Below are 13,893 nucleotides of genomic sequence, written 5' to 3' on the forward strand. Positions count from 1 at the left end.
ACATCCATTACCATCCAGGAATATTTTTCAACAGTCATATACTAGGTTTCTGTACCTCATCACCTCCAAAGTGTCCAAGACCTTCCACCACTGTCTCTCTGTTACCTCTTCTACAGGTCTTCATTCACTCTCTACCTCGTCCTCCATTGCCTTCCAGTCTGAGGTTTGTAATCCAAGGTCAAGGGTTTGTCACTGTTTAATATTAAATGATGATATCTCTTGACTGTCTCTCTATGCCACAGATGACTGAAATACCCTGGTATTCATCCTTCTCCCTCTGACTTAAGTGAACATTTAGAACTACCATTAACTACCCATCCATAGTCTCTGTCCTCAGAAAATACTTGATCTAGTTATGGTTCTCTGCTTAGTATAAACATTCAGCCCATCATTTGAAAGAATCTGGACCATTGTTGTCTGAATTAGACTAAATTTTCTCTAAGAATAGCGAAGTAGTACTATAAGTTGCACCACAGTAGCTCCTTTATCTTTATTGGCTGGTAAACTACGTAATCAACAGTTTGACCAATCCAGTAGAATGATTACTTTTGAGTCAGACGTATTACACAGTTGATTCAAGTGTGATTCAGTGATTCATTGCACATCTAATGCAATGCAGTCATTAAGTCAATTTGAAACTAAGGCCTCTAGACCAAGAGAGCAAAACATTAGCAAAATAATTTCTAGTAGGATCAATACTGATAATCAATAGTCTTGCCACACCCTTTCTCATCCTTTGATTCCTAGACAATGCATCCCAGATACAAAGCAAATAGCTTCACATATTGGGCATTGATATATAGCAAATAAAGCCTCCTGCAAATCTTCTGGGTTGGAGAGCAAAGGAAAGGAATGGATACTTTCAACTGGTGCTCTGGAGCTTTATACTTCAGGGGTCATTCACAGTAACACTGAAGAAACATGCAGAGAAGTGATCAAATTTCAGCATCCCCTGAGCAAATAACCTGCTTAGCCTATTGAGTGCTCTCTCTCTTATTCTCCCTCCCTCTCTCTCTCTCTTACTAACCCTCTAACCCTACCTCCAAATCATTACTACCTGTTGGTGCTTCATACCCAATGAAATCTGAGATGCTTTTTCTGGGCTCTAATATATAAGATTGTAATAAATGCAGTCAACAATTGACAAAGAAGACTTACCAGAATTTAGGGGCTTGATTATCCCCTGCTTGATTAAAATCTCCCAAGAGCTCTTTCTAATGGTCAGACTCTCCTTTTTTTTTTTCTCAAATAATGCTATCATTTTAATGGAAGTCAGTAGCCATTTAGGATTTTAATTTACAAGAAAACTAAGACAATAGAAGTATGAGACCCTGGGTTTAGTTTTCAGAAACTAATCCTGGTTTAGCCTTATTGCTATAAAACAGGTTTCTTATAGGCCAGACATAGAAACTTTGGAGTCATTTGTATGCATTTGAGAGTTCTAGTGATATTATTCTTCCCTTTCCTACTTTCTACTATGCAACTAGTCATTTTATTATCTTATTATAGTCTTAGCTTGTCTAAATATTTCTAAGTACTAAATAGATGTTCAACAGAACCTGGAGTTTTTAAGAATTTTATGAAAACTTTCAGCAGCAATGTTTTATTAATCCTTTTGTCATATCATGTCCTGGACTTCAGTGTTCTCTTTGTCATTGTCTAGAGAATCATTAATGCTTTTTCAACTAATGATAGAAAAGACTGATGCCAAAAAAAACCGGAACCAATTTACATAATTAGTACTTATTATTAAAAAAAAGGGAGATGGGGAACTGGAGTCTGCTGGCATGAGAATCTGAAAGGCTTCCAACCGAATGCCTTCAACCAAGCTTAAATGGGGCTCCTGGGCCTCTGTTCCCACAACAGCTCCCCACTCTTCTTTCTCTCGGACTCCAGGACCATCCCTTGGCTCCCAACTTGGGGGTTCATTGAGGTGGATGCCGGGGAAGACTTCATGGGGAACGCAGGCCTTCCCACCCCCCACCCCACCCCCCCATCCAGCACAAGAGGGATCGGCTTGGGGAAGTGGCTGGAAACTTCCAGTTCAGTGCTGAACTCTCTTTTTGTTCTGGGAACCGAAGTCTGCCCGTATGGGGAATGCCTTCAACCAAGCTTAAATGGGGTTAATTTATGCCCCTGTGCATAATTTATAGATAGTTTAACTGTATACCATAGGGCTCATAATCTTAGAATACTTTTAGAAAAGGAAACAATATGCTTAAGACCCACTGGACAGTATTTCATGGTATAAACTCTACACACAGGATCTACTACCATATCACTTAGCTTTCTAGACTTGAAAATTATGAATGTTTTTGAAAATGCTCTATAGACTATCTAATCCATTAAGCCTCCCTTCAGTAAAGTTTATCATCACTAACCATGATTGGTTTAGAAAATGGAAAACCACTACATATATATTTATCTATTTTCTCTCTTTTTATTTTATTTTATCTTATTGACTCTTTCCTTTCAAAAAAGTGTTCTTTCTCACTGTACCTGAGTCAGTTTTTCAACTGTAACCAATGGATTTATCCTCAGGGTATGCTGATTTAAGTGCATGAGTTAATCTCTTTGCCATACCAATGTGTGACCAATGTCCTCTGTGACATATGTCTAGTTCATGGTATTGACTCCACATAAGTGCTCATTCCTATTTCACTCAAATACTATGATTTTTTTTCTAGAAAGGCCCCATACACAATCTATTCCATAAAGCCTCTCTGAAATATAGTCTACCCTTACCATGCATGACTGTTAATGATTGCATGCTTCTACCCTCTGGCCTGGAAAGAAACCCAGGATTTACATTGAAATAAAAGGCCTCTGACTACAGGAATTGTGTAATGAAGCTTCACTATAAATGATGCAAAGGAGAAGTTTAAGGAGTACAAGGTTAGATACATGGGCAAATGTCAGGACAAAGAGGGATCTCTTGGAAGATTACCTACTCAAAAATTCTTTCTGAAATTTACATTTTCTCTATGAATTTTGATCCTTGGAGAAGGTCCTGAAAAAGACAATCATGCAAACAATAAGAGGAATAGTGAATTTAAGTTGAATTGGTCTCCATTCTTTGGTCTGCCTTGTGTGTTATGTTCAAGTATTACTAAATACTGTTTCGTTTTTATAGCATATTACAACTTGCAAATTTTATGCAATACAAATGAGCTCTTAATTGATATTATTTTTACCCTAGGTGAATTATTCATTCAGTTTATTATTTATTATATTTTACATAGATATTTATTTTTTTATTGGTTTCTTGTGCTAATCTGTGAACTCAAAAGATGTTGAGTTTTACTGAATTAAGAACAAAAAAGGACACAAGAAAAGTGAAATACAGACCCTGTTAATGTATTGGGAGGATTAACATAATTAAAATGGTAATACTCTGTGGGCAACCGTGCACCCCACATATTAATGGAACTCTGGATGAATTTTCCACCGCCTGCCTGATAGCCACAAAGTTTGCATAGCTCCGAGCCAACAGGAAACTCTGCAAATAAATTTAGCTCAGCACACAGAATCTGGCTTAACCAGATTCCTTAACCTTTCCATGGAATCTGTTTTTGTGCCTGCTCTCAAGCATATAGTTATAGATATGTTTTTGTAAAGTTTAAATTGTGATCCTTATTGCTTGCACAAAAGAAAGATCAAAATGGAAAATAGGCTAAACAAAAAATTGTATTTGCGTAAATATCAATTAGCTATTTGTTTAAGAATTTGCTTCCCCTCCCCTCATCCTGCCAGGTTCCTCCTTATCCTTCCCGCCATCAAAATGTGTATGTGCAGTATGCGCACTAAACCAAAAAAAGAATTTATGCTCCCATTGGTTAAAATTGTTGTACTTGTACAAATCTGATTGGCTTATGTTTCAATCCTATGTTACTACTCCTCCCACTGGAGCAGGGCATAAAAACCCTGCTCTCCCCTCAATAAAGTCTCTCTACTGGCACACACGTCACCCTGAGCCTTTTACTAACTTCTACAGCTTAATTTTCTAGGTGTTCACAAAAGAGCTTAACACTTGCGAATTATTTGTAGTTGCCTTTTGCCTTCTGTCCTGGTTGAGAGAAAGCTGCTGGCCAGAATTCTCTCCCAGTAAAGGGCAGGAGCAGAGGCAATTGCAATACTCCCAAGGCATTGTACAGATTTAATACCATCTCTCTAAGGATACCCATGACATTCTTCAAAAAAGTGGATCAAACACTCCTGAAATTTATTTGGAACAATAAACACCCACAAATAGCTAAAGCAACCCTTAAGAAAAAGAAGATGGCAGGTAATAATTTTCCCAACTTTAATTGTATTACAAAGAAATGGTCATTAAAACATCATGGTATTGGTATAAAGACAGATCCTCAGATCAATGGAATAGATTTGAATTTCCAGAGAATGTTTCCTAGACATACAATCAATTAGTCTTTGATAAAGGGACAAGAAATGCAAAATAGAGCAAGGAAAGTCTCATCAATAAGTAGTGTTGGGACATCTGGTCAACCACATGCAAAAAGGTGAACAAGGACCTCCATCTAACACCAGATACAAAGGTCAAATCCAAATGGATTAAAGATCTTGATATCAGACCAAGAATCATAAGGTATATAGAAGAAAACATAGGTAAACACTCCATGATGTTGAGGCAAAAGGCATTTTCAAGGAGGAAACACCACTGTTCAAAGAAGTTGGAAGCAGAGATGAACAAATGGGACAACAGAAAACTGAGAAGCTTCTGCACCTCAAAGGAAATAATGAGTAGGAATAAATACAAAGGCTACCCACAGAATGGGAGAAACTGTTCACCCAATACCCATTAGAAAAGAGGATAATATCTAAAATATACAAGGTACTGACAGAATTTATCAAGAAAAAAATCTAATCCCATCAATAAATGGGGAGAAGAAATGGACAGACACTTCCTCCAAGAAGAAATACAAATGGCCAAAAAGCACATGAAAAAATTCTCCACATCACTAATCATCAGGGAGATGCAGAGAGATAGTTCATGGTGTAGACTTTTTTACAGGCTTGAAAATTATGATTGTCTTAAGAATCATATACATGGGGCCAGAGAGATAGCATGGAGGTTAAGCATTTGCCTTGCATGCAGAAGGTCAGTGGTTCAAATCCTGGCATCCCATATGGTCCCCTAAGCCTGCCAGGAGTGATTTCTGAGCATAGAGCCAGGAGTAACCCCTGAGCACTGCCTGGTGTGACCCAAAAACCAAAAAAAAAAAGTATCATATACACAATGATACATTGCTCTTTCTACATATAGTATACACTGTATACACTGCTCTCTACACAATCAAACCCAGGAAGCCTTTCAATAAAGTTTATCCTCATCAATGATGAATTGCCCAGAAAATAGAAAACCTTTCTATCTGACTTGCCAGCTTTATATATTTTTTCAGCTTTATATTTTTAAGTGTCTGAACTATTCCACCTGGATCAGCTTTTCAACTGCAACCAATGAATTTATTTCATTGTCTGTCTATATGTGTACGTGAGTGAATATGTTGGCCTCCTCTATATCTGTCTAATGTCCGTCTGTAGTGTACATAATGTCTATTTATATTGCATATAGTCCATATAGTCCTTCCCCCTGTTATATATAACCCTTCCTCCCCCTGCGTACCATTTTACAAATCATTTTCTATCCCTTCACTCTCTCACACCTGATATGTTATTTCTCCCTATTTAACACTTTTACCCTCAGTTCTTAACTCCTCAGGAACCAGAACGTTCCTCACACCCCAACTAGCTGCCAATGAGTACATAAAGTGAAAAGACAGCTTCCTAGCCCACCTTGCCTCAGTTTGGGAAGAAGCTGCTAGCACCATTGCTGCTGATTTGTTCTTATAGGCGCTTCCCTTCACCCCACTTCTCTTCACTGTTGTTGTTCCCTACTAGATTCTGTACCAGATTCTGTTTTTGAGATCCCCCAAGCTCGAGGACATTTCCTGATCCATGACTGCTGTAAGCTGTTTTTCAGACTTTGCATGACCACATAGCAGGCTGAAATTGTGCTCCAGATTTTATTTACCCCCACCCCAACTATTTGAAAAAATTTAAAGGGGATATATATTTCCTTCTTATATTTCTTTAGATGTATTTTCTTACTAAGTATAATTCTTATTGTGTATTTCCTTATGTTGAGGTAGTTTTTCCCATTCCTTTTCTGTTTATTAAGAAATTCTAGTAGGTGAGTTACTCTTGGGTTCTGATTTCATGTTAGAAGCATATTATAGAGATTGTTATTTTTACCCCCATATGCACCAGTAGTATCATGTGGCATTGTTCCTTTTTTCCTAGGCACAGTAAAATGGGGAAATCTTAAGTATAGAAAGAAATCTTTCAGGCGGAAGGGGCTGGCACATGGCGAGTCCGCTCCTCTGAAGCCTTGTAGGACTGTTGCTTTCCTGGTTTGGTGAGAAGCTCCCGAGATCTGGTACTGCTCTTCTCACTCGAGGCACTTCTCACATGGATTGAACCCCAGCTGGATCCGGGAGCTCCCCTTGGGGGCAAGATTCGGCAGGTTTTACATCAGATGTTCCACTGCAGTAATACTGGAGTTAAGAGGTCGACAGAGCTTTGCTCCATACAAGAAGTCTTTGCTCCCTACCTATAGAGTAGGAGTAATGTTTAGAAACGCTTGGGTTTAAAACTGAAGATTCGTATAATAGTTTAACCTAAACTCTATGCTAATATAAGCTCAATTGTTGTGTAGATATTAAGCTGAGATAAGACAAATCTTTCTGAAACCATAAACATTTTACTCGCTTTTGACTTTGACAATATCATTCTAATCGACAATAGTGACACCTGGATTGTACAGTGTGCTCCAGAGGAAAAAAAACTTCTTATTGACCTACAAAAGTCTTATGAAAAGGGAATTTAAACAGAATTTATGAGTAGAGTCTTTAAATATTTGGAGATCAAAGTATAAGAGAAGATGAAATGAAAAGAGCAGTGACATCAATATCTTTTACTCCAGGGAGGGTGGAGCTTTTTTTTTTGGGGGGGGCACACATGTTTGATGCTCAGGGGTTACTCCTGGCTAAGTGCTCAGAAATTGCCCTTGGCTTGGGGGGACCATATGGGATGCAGGGGGATTGAACCGCAGTCCTTCCTTGGCTAGCGCTTGCAAGGCAGACACCTTACCTCTAGTGCCACTTCACTGGCCCCTGAAGGTGAAACTTTTTAACTTTATAAGAAAGAATAAGGATAATTTTGATTGTATCATTATTTCACATTCAAATTCAGTCTTTATATATTGGGCTTTAGAAGCTGCAGGTTTTCTTGATGCGTTTGATAAAGTATTTATAAATCTAGCAGTTTTTAATAGTAATGGTTATCTCATTGTGGAAAATTATGCTCATTGATGCAAAAGGTGCCCAAACAATCTTTGCAAAAATGTAGGAAGAACTTATAGGTAAACAGTTAAAGCGGGAGTGAACTATACCCACATTGTTATAGGAGATGGAAATGATGTCTGTCCAGTCACCTTTTTAAAGAAGAATGATATTGCCATGCCTAAGATTGGATATACTCTACAGAAAACTCTTAGCATGATGTCTCAAAATTTTGAACTTATGGAATATTCTGTTGTGTTACCCTACCCCTATTCTTTGTGTAAGCCTACCTACAAAAAAGACCCTCCCATTTCTGGGAGGGGTCTTGGGGAGGTTATAAAAGGTTTGGCCTCAAGGGTAAAAAAGGAGAATTTGCATGGATGGAGGTTGGAGGAGAGATGGCTGAAAGAAGCTGACACAGTTACAAAGTATTCATGATTGCGTTTCAGGTGAAAACAGGACTTTTATTTGCTTCCTGGTCTCTTGTCAGGTTCTGAGAAAACTGATGTGATGCATTTCTGCCCTGGGCGGCTCAGTCTAAGAAGACATAAAGAGAAATCTAAGGTGTCCAGTCTGTCCCATCATAGGAAATGAGACTCACACTTGAAGTGGAGTCTTGAGTAAGGTTCAGTGTAGGGGATCAAACTACCCAGCTTGCCAGAAACTGAAGGATTTTATGGAATGCCCAACTTTGAGTGTTCCACTGTGACTTGCCAGAAAAACAAACATGATAAATCAGACAGCCACAATAGCCTTTAATTAAGGGTATTGATTTTTGTGCTACTTGTGTCATAAGTAGTCTATTAGTCTCTGGACTTTTTTTCTTGCAGTTTGCATGGTGTGTTCCTTGAGACTGAGTATGTTTGCCATCTCCTAATTCTGTATCTATCAAAAGCCAAAGTACATGTTACAGACTATTAAAAGCTAAAGACAAACAGAGAGAGAGAGACTGAGAACTGTTGACGAAGAACTACATGTATGTCTTTCTTCAATTCCTGCCAGAACATCAGCTCTGTGTTCAGTCAAACAGGCCCATGTTTTGCACCGAGTAAGTAAACAGAAATATGAACAAGTATAAAATAGTTCATTATTTTATAATAAAGCAATTATAAAATAATTTATTTGTGTTTATTTGATTCCTATATAAGAGAATTACTTTATATATAGTTAATATAAGCACAGAGTTAAATTTTTTAAACGTTTTCTAATGGTGGTGTGCCTCCTGATTTTTTTATCAGGTAAAAGTGTGCCTTTGCACAAAAAGGTTAAAAAACACTGCCCTAGGAACACAAAAAAATAAGATTCAAAAATATTTTGTCTGTTATGGTATTGTATGATATATATGTAATATGTGTTATATAAGATTATAAGTATAATTTGAACTATACTAAATGTATTGACAAAGAATTATAGATACATGAACAATTGTGATGAATCTGTATGGAGATATTTTACTGCATTTTAAATGAGTGAAAAAACTTTGATCTACACTTTTTGATGTAATGAGATATGATGGAAGATGTGTATTTTAAAATATAAACATGTGCTTTTTATTAAAATAAATAAATAAAAAGAATTTAAAAAAAAACTAAAAAACAAAAATATTTACTCACACCTATATTCATTGCAGTGCTATTTACAATAGCCAGATTCTGGGAACAACCAAGATGCCTTTCAAAAAAGAAATGACTAAAGAAATTGTGGTACCTGTTTTTTCAATTTCATGAAAGGGCCTGGCAAAAATTGGTAGTAGTTCCTCTTGAAAGATTTGGAAGAATTTATTAGTAAATCCATTTAGGCCTGGGATTTTGTTTTTGGGCAGATATTTGATTACCATTTTAATTTCATCAATAGTGATGGGGGGAACATATACACAATGGAATAATGGAATATAATGCAGCTGTCAGGAGAAATGAAGTCATGAAATTTTCCTATACATGGATGCACACGAAATTTATTATGCTGAGTGAAAACAGTCAGAGGGAAAGATATAGACACAGAATAGTATCATTCATCTATGGGTTTTAAGAAAAATAAAAGACATTTTTGTAATAATTCTCAGAGACAATAGACATGAGGGCTGGGAGGTCCAGCTCACGATGTGAAGTTCACCAAAAAGAGTGGTAAGTACAATTAGAAAACAACTACACTGACAACTAATATAACAATGTGAATGAATGAGGGAAGTAGAAAGCCTGTCTCAAATACAGGCAGGGCGGGGGGAAGATAAGGAGGTGGGAGATTTGGGGCATTGGTGATGGGAATGTTGCACTGGTGAAAGGGGGCATACTTTTATGACTTAATCCCAGCTACAATCATGTTTGTAATCAAAAAGTATAAATAAAGATATTAATAAAAGAAATTGTGGTATATGTACACAATGGATTATTATGCAACTGTTAGGAGAGATGGTCATGAAATTTTCCTATACATGGATGTATATGGAATCTATTATGCTGAGTGAAATTAGTTAGAGGGAGAGAGATAGATACAGAATGTTCTCACTCATCTATGGGTTTTAAGAAAAATAAAAGACATTATTGTAATAATTCCCAGAGACAATAAAGATGGGGGTTGGTAGGACTGGCTCATGATATAAAGCTCACCACGACGAATGGTGAGTGCAGTTAGAGAAATAACTACACTGACAATTATGGTGATAATGTCAATGAATGAAAGAATTAGAATGCCTGTCTGGAATACAGGCTGGGGGTGGTGGTGGAAGGAGGGTGATTGAGAACACTGGTGATGGGAATGTTACACGGGTGAAGGGGGTGGTGTTTAAAAAAAAAAAGGAAAGAAAATGTAAGGTACTTAAAGAACAAAGACAAAAGAAATAATCTATGAATCTATTGAATACCAGAAGTGGAGGAAAAAAGGGAAAGTAGAAGACCAAGTAGTGAGGGAAAAAATAGCAAAAATTTTTCTCACCCTCTGAAAAGAGGCACCTGTACAAATCTAAAAGACAAAAAGAGTTTCAAATAAAATAAACCCTAATAGACCAAGACCAAGACATATAGTAATCAAGATGGCAAAAATAAAAACAAAAACAAAAGACCAAAGAGAAAGATGAATTCTTTAAAGCAATAAAGGAGAAAAAACCCTCAAGTACAAAGGAAGGAACATAAAAATCAAACCAGATCTCCCATTTGAAACAATTCAAGCAAGAAAACAGTAGAATGACATATTTAAACTACTGAATGAGAAACTTTCAACCTAGAGTCCACTACCCGGCAAAACTCTCATTTATATGAGAGGGAGGACTAAAAACATTCTCAGACTAAAAAGAACTCACACTATTTGCACCAACCAAACTGACCCTAAATGAATTACTCAGATATGAATTACACGACCCAAAAATCCAATTGTAACAACAACAATCCTACACAATATAATAGCACAGCAACCCTCTTTATCAATAATTTCCTTAAATGTCAACGGACTAAACTCCTCATTAAAAGACACAGGGTTGTATCAGAAAACAAGTACCAGATATCTGCTGCCTGCAAGAAATGCATAAAAGAACCAGATAGACACAGGCTTAGAATAAAAGAATGGAAATCAATTATTCAAGCCAATGGAGAAAAAAAGCTGGGGCAGTCATTCTTATATCAGACCAAGCTTAAATAGAACAATCACATCTAAGGAAATTGAAATAGTAATTAAGAAACTCCCCAAGAACAAAAGTCCAGGACCAGATGATTACACAGTTAACTCTATCAAACATTCAGAGAAAAATTACTACCATGGATCCACAGGCTTTTCCAAAACATCGAAAAACAGAAATCTCTTAACTCCTTTTAAGAGTTAATATCACATTAATTTCCAAAGCTGGCAAAGACACCACCAAGAAAGAAAACTACAGACCAATCTCACTAATAAACATGGATGCAAAAATTCTCAAAAAAAGCAAACCAAATCCAACAACACATCAAAAAGATTATACAGCATGATCAAGTAGGTTTCATCCCAGGGATGCAAGCATGGCTCACCATAGGCAAATCAATTAACATCATACACCACATCAACAATAAGAGAGATGAAAATAAAAAAAATAAAAGACAAAAATCACATGATTATATTATTTGATGCAGAGAAGGCATTTGACAAAATCTAACACCCATTCATGATGAAAAACACTCAGTAAAATAGGGTTGGAAGGAACGTTCCCCAAGATAATCACAGCTATGTATAAAAAGCCCACAGGCAACATTATCCTTGATGGCTAAAAACTGAAAACATTTGCAGTAAGTTTAGGTACTAGGAAAGGCTGTCCACTGTCTCCATTCTTATTCAGGTCCTTGCAATAGCAATCAGCAATAGCATTAGCAATCAGACAAGAGAAGGGAATCAAAGAAATCCAAATAGGGAAAGAGGAAGTCAAACTATCTATTTTTGATATGATGATACTCATTGAAACCCTAAAAAGTAATAATATAAATAATAATAGAATAGCAATAATAGAAACAATAAAGTAATAATAGAAACAATAAAGCAGTACAGCAAAGTGGGTCGGCTACAAAGTCAATACACAAAAGACAGTAGCATTCCTCTATACAAATAATGAAGCAGAGGATAAAGAGATTAAGGAATCAATCTCATTTAAAATAGTATTCAAAAATATCAAGTACCTAGGAATCAACCTAACAAGAGAAGTGAAGGGCCTATATCATGAAAACTTCAAAACACTTCATAAAGAAATTAAAGAGGACCTAAGAAATTGAAAGAACATTTCATGCTCATGGGTAGGAAGAATCAGCATCATCAAAATGACCATCTTACCTAAACTACTATAGAGATTCAATGCAATCCCTATCCAAATTCAGCCATCATTTTTTTTAAGGAATTAGAACAATCAATAAAATAATTAAAAAATTCATATGGAACCACAAGAGACCCAGACTAGCCAAATCTATACTGAAAACAACAAACTGGGTGGCATTTCTTTACCTAACCTGAAGCTTTACTATAAAGCCATAATGATCAAAACAGCAAAACAGCATGGTACTAGAACAATGATAGAATCTCAGACCAATGGGTCAGAATAGAATATCCAGTGACATACCCCCTAAATATACAGTTAACTAATATTTGACAAAGAAGCCAAGAACTTGAAATGGAACAAAGACATTCTCTTTAAAACATTGTTTTGGAATAACTGGATAACCACCTGTAAGAAACTAAAGATTGATTCATACCTCACACCTTACATAAAAGTCAACTCAAAATGAATTAAAAATCTTGAAATCAGAACTGAATTTATAAAGTTTATTGAGGAAAAAACAGGCAGAACACTTTAAGACTTATACCTCAAAAAAGTCTTTCATGATAGAATGCCAATAGCAAGAGCTATAGCATCAAACCTAAATAAATGGGACTACATCAAACTAAAAAGTTTCTGTATGGCCAAAGAAACACTGGTTAAAACTAGAAGACAGCTAATGGAATGGGAAAAAAATTTGAACTCAACATATCAGATAAAGGGTTGATATCTAGGATATACAAAGCAGTCAGAAAGATTAGTGTCACAAAACCTAATAAATCCATAGAAAAATGGGGAGAAGAAATGAATAGATACTTCTCTGAGGAATACCAACAGATGGTTAATAGATACATGAAAATTTGTTCACCATAACTCATCATTAGGGAAATTTAAATCAAGACAACTAAGAAGTACCCCCTTACACCAGTGAGGATGGCACACATCAAAAATAATGCGTCTGGGGTCAGAGAGATGGGGCTAGAGGTAAGGCATCTGCCTTGCAAGTGCTAGCCTATGACAGACCGAGGTTCAATCCCCCGGCATTCCATATAGTCCCCCCAAGCCAGGGATGATTTCTGAGTGCATATCCAGGAATAATCCCCGAGTGTCAAATGGGTGTGGCCCAAACAAACAAACAAAAACAAAAAAAAACAGGAAAAGAAGATAAAACAGCAATAACAAAAACCAAAAATACTGGGTCCAATCTCTGTTAGTGGGGATGTGGCAAGAAAGCGACTCTCATTCTCTGTAGGTGGGAATGCTGCCTGGTTCAACCTCTCTGGAAAACAGTATGGCGGGTGTTCAGTAAACTCAGAATTGAGCTGCCATATGACCCAGCAATTGCACTCCTGGGTATATCTAACCCAAGATAGAAAGACATTCATCCAAAAATATGTATGCACACCACTATTCATTGCAGCACCCAGCACAATTGCCAAGATTTGGAATCAATCTAGATGTTCAACAACAGATGAGTGGATCACGAAGATGTGGTACTTATACACAATGAAATACTGCAGAGTAGTAAGAAATGATACACAATGGAATACTACATAGCAGTAAGAAACAATACAATCATGGATTTTGCAGCAACATGGATGGAATTAGAAAATATTATGTTAAATAAAGTAAGCCAGAAAAAGAATGATAAATACAGAATGATAACACTTATTTGAGGTACCTAGAATGTATACCATATATACATACAATACTCCATGAAAAAACACAACATGCCTTAGGTACCAGGGTATAGTGAGGAGAAGCAATCAAATC

General features: G+C 36.6%; 1 pseudogene; it reads left to right on the plus strand.

The window, feature by feature from the left end:
• The first annotated feature begins 4,278 nt into the window (after positions 1-4,278).
• Positions 4,279-7,952, plus strand: LOC126011674 (pyridoxal phosphate phosphatase PHOSPHO2-like; annotated as a pseudogene).
• The last annotated feature ends 5,941 nt before the right edge of the window (positions 7,953-13,893 follow it).

Source organism: Suncus etruscus, chromosome 6 (genome assembly GCF_024139225.1).
Source record: "Suncus etruscus isolate mSunEtr1 chromosome 6, mSunEtr1.pri.cur, whole genome shotgun sequence".
In the NCBI taxonomy this organism is placed as follows: Eukaryota; Metazoa; Chordata; class Mammalia; order Eulipotyphla; family Soricidae; genus Suncus; species Suncus etruscus.